Genomic DNA, 10,409 nt, shown 5'->3' with positions numbered 1-10,409 from the left:
TTTTTAATATCAGTATTTCAGAGAGTAAAGTCGAAAGTCACAGTCCTTCATCCTAATGAGTGCAAGAGGGTAGTGTTTCACCTGGCGGGGGAATCCTGGCACCAGATTATCACAGTGGTGGCTGCACACTGCAGCATCTTGCTTAGGATATTGTTGTTGTGATGGAGACTTGAAATGCTTGCTCTCATTCACTGTACAGGCTCCTCAATGGAGCACTGGCTTACTGTTCAGGACACAGAGACCAGTTCTCTTGTCACATGTTTGTTGCTACTCAGTCTAGTGGTTCACCACTGTGATGGCTCCATGCTCCCTTCTTTGCTTCTGTTGTTTCTACTACCATAGGCTCCATCATATTCTCTCTCTCAGCCAAATCACTCTCAAACATTTTCAGCACTTCCACTGAGCTAAGCTTCTATGCCAGGGTCTCTCATCCGTCACTGGCTAGATGAGCCCCTTCGGGTCAGGTGCTCATCCCTGGTACTACCAGCTGTGACGAGGAAGGCATGCACGGCCACATGATACAAGGCTTGCAAATTAAGGAATTTCAAAGAGGAAGCTGTGATGGACATTCAGAGACATCACAGAAGGGAATAGAGTACCTGGCAGGTGCTTTGCATGCCTGTCTGGTGTATCTGGAAAGGGCATCCTGCTAAAACTTTTGTCAGGAAACTCCTTGTCAGTATTTTCAGCCTCCAGGAGCAACAGAAGGAGCCATGTAGATTCCATCTGATTGTAATGTGTTTCTCAGAGAAATAAATAGCCCAAACTCAAGCACACTTCCGGCTGTCAATTTTTTACAAACACCCTGAAACTCAATGACAGTTCTTGAAGATCGATATGGTCCTCTGACAGAGAATTGATTGTTCCAGCTGAGATCTTAATGAGATTGTTCACACTATTAAGGAACCGCCAACTCCAGCATATTATAATGACAATGACGGGACCCTGTGAATACAGAAAGCAAAGCAACTTTCCTGCTCATTTCTTTTTGAAAGCACCAACCCATAACAGCAAGGCCTTCTTGTTAATTAGTTGTTAATTATTGAGACAGCTCATGAAATGTTTATTAAAGAGCTGGCCCTCTGGCAAAGAAAAGAACCTGAGAAAGATTGAATTGAAGTGCAATTTAAAGGAATGAGTAAGATTTACACAGTTGACTGGCATCAAGGCAATTCTAGCACCTTGCCCTTCTGGTAAGAGATGAGAGGTACTGTAGAAATGCATAGTAAGCAGAATAGAATAGATGAAAATATAATAGATGCATAGAGCTGGAAGGAACCTCAATAATCGTCTTCCCTCACTTTACGGATTGGGAAACACATGTAACAGAACATAAATGAACTGCCCAAGTTCATTCACACTTCTAGTTGGTGTCCCAATAATCAATTCAGCCCAGAGAACTCATCACTACCAGCCCGCTGAAAGGCAAGTGATGGAGCATTTGGCTTGGACCGCTCATTCACAAGGGGCCTCTATTCTAGTATGTTTTCTTTATCCTCAAATGAAGTTATAACATATATAGTCAAAGTGACACAGTGACAGATTTAAAATTGTCCTTCATATAACTTGAAACTTGTGTTCTGTTACTGCATAACCAGACCATGCTATGCTTGATGCATTGTAAATTAAGACTTTTAAAATAAATTTTGTGTGAACACTCATATTATGCCATCGATTCATTTTTAACATGTGTATATTTAAAGTATACCACAGTTTTGTAACCTTGTTTTGGCATTTAAATTTATTTAAATGGTTTCTTTTTTATCGTAAATATAATTTATTTTTATTTATTTTTATTCAGGTATAATTGACATATTAGTTTCAGGTGTACAACATAATGATTCAATATTTGTATATACTGAGAAATGATTACCAGAGTCTAGTTAACATCCATCACTATACATAATTACAAAAATTTTTTTTCTTGTGAAGTGACCTAGGTCTTTCTTTGAAAACCTCTTAGAGGTCTTGTCCACTGCTTCACACTTTCTTTGTAGAACATCACTTTCATAAGTGATATAAGTTTACTCAGAGTCAGGTTGTAATTTTCTTAAAAACAAGGTGTCTTAGTCCACTTGGGCTGCTATTGCAGAATACCATAAACTGGTAACTTAGAAACAACAAAAAATTATTTCTCACAGTTCTAGATGCTGGGAAGTCCAAGGTCAAGGTGCTGGCAGATTCGGTATCTAGCGAGGGCCTTCTTAGTTCATAGATGGTTGTCTTCTTCCTGCGTCCTCACATGGTGGAAGGGGCAAGGGAGCTCTCTGGAGTGTTTTTTATAAGAACAATAATCTCATGAGGGCTCTACCCTCACGACCTAATGACCTTCCAAAGGCCCTACCTCCAAATACCATCATATTGGGCATTAAGATTTAACATATGAATTGGGGGGAGTCACAAATACTTAATCTATAACACAGGGCATTCTGTGCTGCACATCTATAGGGTTATCAAATGGAATTCAGACCATTGCTCTCCATCTCCTGGTAGGTGTGAACTACCTGAATGCTACTCTTGATAAACTCTTAGGAAAGAGCAGTTTATATTTTCATTTTCCATATTAGCCATTGTGATATATTTGGAGCAGCTCTGTAATATGCCTTCAAGCCCATTCCCATGCACAGTAAAAGTAAAGTAAGAATGTTAAATAAACTTTTATTCTCCCTTGAAAAGTTGCTATGTCTTTTTACCTTTGCCTTCTGCTTTAAGTAGCTATTTGGAATGCATTGCCGGATTATGTCAAATTTATAATGAAACTCTGTAGAGGCTCTATGTAGCACCTGAGAATTGAAAGGAAAGATGCATCCTAATCTTGAGAGAACCCCTAAGTTCCCCACACATTCCCCGTTATATGGAGCCAGGTGTTCAATCCCACCTGACTCAGCCAAAATTTCTCTCCTTGTCTCATTTCTCTTCTAAATTTTACTGCCTAGACGCAGTGGTTCTCAAATGTCAGCCTGTGCAAAGATCAGCTGAGGACTGGTATAAAACACAGAACCCAGTCTTTCTCCCAACGATTCTGATTCATTAGGCCTGGGGTAGGCCCCAGAAATCTGCCTTTTTAAGAAACACTGTAGGAATTTTTGTGGCAGGCATCCTAGGACCACACGAGAAATTTCTGATCTGCCCTCATTTTCTCACTAGGTCCCTTGGAGAGATGCATGTCTTCTCTCTGAATTATTGGCTTTATCTCTCCAGTACGATGATTCATTTGTGAAATATCTTGATTGAGGGCCCTCTTCAGCCAGCCTAACTCCCAGGATTCACCTCCCCTCACCTTGTCTCTTCAGGGAGATGGAAGGAGGTTGGGGAAGAGCAGACCCCAACCAGAACCTCCCCACCCGCAGAACCTCTTTTTCAGGCTCACTTGCATTGCCTGTGAACAATCTTTCAAATGGATTAGGGAAAAGGCCAAGTTCTGGTGAATTAAGTACATTCAAGTGGAGAATGACCGTTCAGAATCAAAAGCTGTACCTACCTATAATATATATTGCAACTGACATTCTGGCTTGAGTTATAAATAAATACATCTAAAGAACCAGATGGAAAGTTTCAAAAACATTTTCTGCAATGATGCTGGGTATCACAGCTAGGCTGCTTTCAATCTCCTGCTGTTCTAATTAATTGGGCAGCCATTTTTATTGATCGAGTGTCTCTTTTGATTGGTTGCTACCTTTGCTATGCCAGTTGTTAAATATTTGCACTACTAGAATCAGTATATAATTTTTCTCTCAAAATACAAAAGTCCTACGACTATCTCAAGTCTTGTGAATTAGTACTCACACTTTGTAAGTGATATAAATAAGTCGTACGGCTCACATTTTAAGTGAAGGGCTACACTAAGCCAGGTTAATATTTGTCCTGTAAGATTTCTTCTAAAAATCAATAATATGGACCTGATGCATGAATATCTCCATGTTCTTGTGTATACTGTTATAGGAATTGCTTTTCAGAGCACACATAAGGTTGGTGATTTAATACCCCAAATACTCCAGCAAAAAGATGCCTTTAACTTTCTTGGCCGCATCCTTAGCTTGGTTTCCTACAGATGGTACTCTGCTGATTCATTTCCTGATGGTGCACTCAAGTTGATTGTTTTATTCTTTCGAAGAATGATACAAATTGCACAGTTTGCTTAGGATTGGGTGATAATAGGTTGGGCTGGGTTTTGCAGTTGAGAAAGACCACTTGAGCTTATAATAAGAAATATATGATTTAGGTTCACCGAATAAGGCTGAGGAAGTATTTATAAATAATTATATGTCTCGGTATATGTGTATGTATATAGTTAAATTTATTTTTAACCATACATAGAATGTAAATTAAATATAAAAATAGTCATATACATGGTAATGCAAAAGCCACTATTCCATTTAAAATTTGTTTACTTGAGCTCCAATTTTCAGAGTAAGAAGAGTATTCAATTCTTAGCCCTCGTTTTACCTGACTTATCAGTGGAACACCTGAGAAAACTGACTCTTTTCTTCATTTCTCTTCTAGAATATCATGTGAGGTTGGTTTTCTCCCTACCTCCTTGGCTGCCCCATCTGTTAGTCACCTTCGCTTATGCTTCCTATTCTGACCTCTTAGAATTGAGGTGATTAAGATTTAATCTTTGGATCTCATCTCTAGCTAGACTCGCTCCCCCCACTTTCAGACTTGCATATCTAATTTCTTCGGCAACATTTCCACCTGTATGTCTAACAGACATCTCAAACTGAATTTGCCCAAGACAGAACTCTTAATTTACGACTCCCTCCAATCTACTCTTTTTGTTTTTCCTATCTTAGTAAAAAGTGGCTCCAGTATTCTCTTTGCTCCAGCCAAAACCTCAAACTCATAACTGACCGTTCTTCTTTTCTCATACTTTATATCAAATCCATCAGCAAATCCCGTCGGCTCTTCCTTCAAAATATAATCTGCCCACCTCACAATCGCCATCAGCCTTCTCAGTCCAAGCCTTTGTGATTGATCTGCTTTGTTACTGTCATGGCCTAACTTATGAAACTCTCTGTCTCTACCCACCTCCTTAGTTTTTTCTCAGGACAGCAACCAAATGACCCTGTTACTACTTAATTCCAATCATATCACTTTTTTGTTCAAAACCCTCCAATGGTTTCCCAAATCACTCAGCGCCAAAGCCAAAACCCCCTCAGTTCCCTAGAAAGCCCTATCCTACCCACCACATCTAACCTTATCATCATTATTCTTATGCTTGTTCACTCTGCTCCAGTCTCATAGACTCCTCTGCTGTTCCTCCAACATCTCAAAGATAACTAATATAAATAAAGCCTATAAGTTTGGCCATATCTTTGGAAACTTAGATTTCAAGACATCACCTACCATTCTTAGAATATTAAATTTAACTGTGATACAGGCTGACTGTTCTTTCAAGCCTTATTAGATGATTGTGTGTTTTGTCAAGGAAAAGTTATCTCATTTTCCATTATTATTAACATATTTTATTTCTAAAGTTTCAAGGAAAGGTAATGGATGGACAGTAAAATTATGAGTTCACCAGGTGAAGAAGTACATCAGTTAATTATTGCTAGGTGACAACGGCCTCAAAACTTAGTGGTTTAATAAATTGATTTTTGACGAGGCTTCTAAGATCACTTAATGGGGAAAGAAGAGTATCTTCAACAGTGTTAGGACAACTAGCTATCCACTTGAAAAGAATGAAGTTGGACTCGTACCTCACACCATACACAAAAATTATTGCAAATTAGATCAAAGACCTAGTAACAGAGCTAACATCCTAAGTCTCAGAAGAAAACATAGGAGTAAATCCTTAGTATCTTAGATTTGGCAATAGTTTCATCAATATAACAATAAAGCACAAGCAATAGAAGAGAAAAATAAATAAATTGGACTTCATCACAATTGAAAACTTTTGTGCATCAAAGACACTATCGAGAAAGTAAAAAGACAACCCACAAAATCGGAGAAAATATTTACAAATCATATATCTGATAAGGGTCTAGTATCTAGACTTTCTAAAGGACTCTTACAACACAACAATAGAAAGAAAAACACCTCAATTTTTAAAACAAGCAAAGGACTTGAATAGACACAGACATTTCTCCAAAGATAGACAAATAGCTAACAAGAAAATAAAAGATGCCCAACATCATTAGTTGTCAGGGAAACAAAAATGAAACTTATGATAAGATCCCACTTTGCATCCACTCGATGGCTACTAAAAGAGAGGGAGAGGGAGAAGGAGAGAGAGAGAGAGGGCAAGAGAGAGAGAAAGTGTTGGCAAGGATGTGGAGAGAAGGTGTGGAGAAATTGGAACCCTTGTGCATTGCCAGTGGAAATGTAAAATGGTGCAGCCACTGTGGAAAGCCTTTTGGTGATTCCTCAATAAATTAAACATAGACTTATGACCCAGCAATTCCAATTCTAGGTATATACTCAAAAGAATTAAAAACAGCTGAAAACCAGTTGTTCAAACAAAATTTTTTACACAATTATTCGTAGCAGCACTATTCACAATAGCTAAAAGGTAGAAATAATACAAATGTCCATTAACTAATGGATAAATAAAATATGGTATATCCATACAATAAATATTATTTGACCATTAAAAGTAATGAACTACTGATATATACTACAACATGGATGAACCTCAAAAATATTATGCTAAAGAGAGAAGCCAGGCACAAAAAACCACATACTGTGTGCTTCTCTTTATATGAAATATCCTGAATAGGTAAACTCATAGAGGAAGAAAAAAGATGTGTTGTTTTCAGGGCCTGGAGAGAGGGGGTAATGGAGAGTGATTGCTTAATGGGTATGAGGTTTCCTTTTGGGGCAATGAAAATATTCTCAAACTAGATAGTACTAATGGTTGTACAATATTGTGAATATAATAAATAGCACAGAACTGTACACTTTAAAATGGTTAATATGGTAAATTTTATGTTATATAATAAACAACAAAAAAACTTAACAGCTTGAAACGATAATTTATGAATCGTCTGGGGCTTTTCTTCTGTTGATTCCACCTGGGCTTACCCATGTGCCTGCATTCAGATGTTGCATGGAAAGTCCCAGCTAGCCTCGCTCACATGCCTGGCAGTGCTTCTTCATGTGGCCCCTCAAATTTTTGTAATCTAGACTGGTTTTCTTACATGGCAGTCTCAGGGCGATATTCTAAGAAAGATACAAAGCTTTCTGAGGCTTTGGCCTGGAACTCACACGGTATCACTGCCATCACATTCTATTACTCTAAGCAGTTTGCAAGTCCGGCTCAGATTAAAGGAGGGAAAAATATATGTCACCTCTTAACTAGAGGAGTAACAAAGTCATCATGAAATGAGAAATTGTTGCAGTCATCTTTGAAAACAACCTACCACAAGTATCATTTATCTCATTCGCATCTTCTAATGTATATTTTATCAGATTTTTATTTTTTAGACTAATACAAACGATGGATTAAAAACCAAATAGCTGGGCTTAATTTAGATAACATTTGAGGATCACAGTTGTGATAAATATACCATTTTTTCCAGGCTTTGGCTTAAAGCAACTTATATTTTTGGGATTCTGTTGGATTCTTTCTGGCCTCTAGATTCCTAAGAAATCTTGGTAATACTCCTCGCTCTTATAACTTTAGACTGCCTTTAACTGGGTTTCTGTATTGCAGAAATTTTCACACACACACACACACACACACACACACACACTCACACACTCAAACACACACATATGCTTACTATAATTGTATGTATAAAGCCCTATGAGAATAACAATAATTTAATTTCAAAAGTATCTGATTGCATAATGACCACCACAGTAACCTTCCTTTTCCAAGACTAGCTCTTCTGCATTTTGCATACATTATTGGTGATCCTTAAAAAATTGTTACGTAAACAAATGAATCCAATGCTAGGTAAATATTTGTGGTTTGGAGTTACTTTGAATAATGCCAGCGGCTTTTCAGTTTATGAAAGAGTGATCTAACAATTAAAAGAATAATAGAATGAGGTAGAGCGAGTTGCTGAGAATGTGAGATTGAGGAGGTTTCTTCAGAGGGAGCTGCTGCGTATTTTATTTTCTGTTTGACTTTGCTATCATGTGGAAGTTTGATATGACTAAGAAACGCATTCCCCTGATTAAATGTGAATGTGAATGTATTATCTGTGAGTGACATCATTATATGTAAGGAATCTGGGGACAAGATTCTTCCAGTTTGGTCTGTACAACTTATATGTGGTAGGACTCTCCTAGAAGGGTTCTAGGCCCAGACTCCTAGAAGCATTGGGTGAAGTGCCGAGAGACAAGACAGAAAGCGAGTCCTAGTGACAATTTTGTACCCTAACTTTTAAACTCTCCTGAAGTCACTGTAATAAAATGAACTTAGTTCAAAAGTTACAAATACAGCCCATGAAGTGCCCCTATGATCAAATCTCTGAGTCAGAAGAGAGATGTGGAATGCCCCGGTGTGATAAAAACAGATCTGTCTTGTAACTTTGGCTTACCCATCTGTCAAGCGATGAAAATGAATACAGCAGTAGATGCACACCTCTCTCACTTCCTCTCTCCTATTCAAGGAGGACTGTGAGAATTCACAGTTGATCAGAAAGCAAAGTAACAATGGCATGTTGCAGCGGACGGAACTTGTAGCGAGATCTGTGAAATCTGACAGAAGATAGGAAGTGTCCAATTCAGCGAGATTGGATGGGCATTAAGGCAGTTCACATCTTCAGAGCTCGAGGTTGTCTGGAATCCTTTTGGCTAAGGAATGCCAATGACAAGGGAAATCCCTGCCTCACTATTTGCATGTGGATTTAGAAGGAAATGTACATTTGATTTCTGTGTAACTTTATAGTCAAAATGAAACTACAATGTGAATATTAGAGTGTGTGAAACTTCTTAGTCTGAAGTCTAACTGCTGTGGCATTCAAGAAATCATGCCGCGTAATAGCAGCGCTCAATATATACACCGTCTTTGCAACAAGTGACCACTGATGTTCAGACCCTAGTGTTCTGTAGACTCCAGCAACCCAAATAAAAGCCAAATAAGATCATTGTAATTAGGTTGTTTGTTTTTGTTTTTGCTTTTAATCTGTAAGTCCCCTTTCCTCTTTTTTCCTTACAATTTATGGGTTGAAGAAATGAGGTCCTATGTCCTATACTTTTTCCCACCGTCTGGATTGTACCGATTTTATTTCCTATGGTGTCATTTAAAACATTTCTCTGTCTCCTGCATTATCTTAAAAACTGGGAATCACATCTAGAGGTGCAATCGGATTCAGGTGTTTTGTTTGTTTGTTTTTGGCTTGAACGCTTCACAGATGATGATGTGATGATTCCATCAGGAAGCATGTACTGTCTGCCTACGTCTTTTTCTGTAACATAATGTAGTGGCTTAATTCATTATATTATCAGGAGTTAAAAATGACACTATTCTATTATTTCTGCCTCATTTATTATCTGAAATATTTCCATAAAAAGAAATTTGCCTTCGTCAACAATTTAGTTACCCCAATATCTGTACAGTGTAAGTGGGGTAAATGTTTGATTCTTTCCCTCTCTACCGGTTTTCAAAAATAATGAGTTATTTTCTAGCTTCTGTAAAGATGACCAATGAGATTTCCCCTCCACATCTTGATGTGCTTTAATCTACTACAATTCTTGATTCTCGGGTTTATTTTCTTTAGCAGAGGGGAGCCTCTTTAGTTTAGCTTTCATGTCCTTTTGACACCTCTCTCTAGTCTCTGAAGTTCTCTTGCTTTCTATTATGACAAGATGATCCAGGCTCACTCTGTTGTATGTAACTTTTTTTTTGTAGGTAACATTTTTAGTGATATCTCTCTATATTGTACTTTTCCTATTTTTCAGTTAACTGATCAACAGCGAAGAGGAGTGGTTGTTAAGACTTTCCGGATCTATCTCCCACCTTTTAACTTATTTTCTATGTGACTTGAGAAACTTTGCTCAAAATGGGAATCATAATAATTGTACTTACCTCAAGGCGTTGCTACAAGGACAAACTGAGTTAATATATGGAAATCATTCAGAACAGTACCTAGCACATAGTAAAAACTCAATAAATGTTAGTTATTATCATTTGGCCCAATAAGACTGATTTAGTATACCATCTTCCTGAATTTTTTGAAGTATATCTGTCTACAGCCATGCTACCCTGAACAAGCCCGATCCCATCTGATCTCGGAAGCAAAGCAGGGTCAGGCCTGGTTAATACTTGGATGGGAGACTACCTAGGAAGACCAGGTGCTGTAGGTGTAAAAAAATAAGAAATAAGGGATTGTAAACTGACAAGGTCCTTGCAATCTGTAAGGTCAACCAAGGGTTGCCTCGCCTTAAAAAAAAAAAGAAGAAGAAGACACGGAAAACAAGAAAAACGTGGGATCCAACTCACGAGAAAGATAGAGATT

The 10,409-nt window shown here is 38.0% G+C and overlaps 1 pseudogene; it reads left to right on the top strand.

Moving 5' to 3' along the window:
- Positions 1-10,138: 10,138 nt before the first annotated feature.
- LOC112485725 lies at positions 10,139-10,257 on the top strand (annotated as a pseudogene).
- The last annotated feature ends 152 nt before the right edge of the window (positions 10,258-10,409 follow it).

Source organism: Pteropus alecto, unplaced genomic scaffold, assembly GCF_000325575.1.
Source record: "Pteropus alecto unplaced genomic scaffold, ASM32557v1 scaffold5, whole genome shotgun sequence".
Lineage (NCBI taxonomy): Eukaryota > Metazoa > Chordata > Mammalia > Chiroptera > Pteropodidae > Pteropus > Pteropus alecto.
This window is presented reverse-complemented; position numbering and strand designations above follow the sequence as displayed.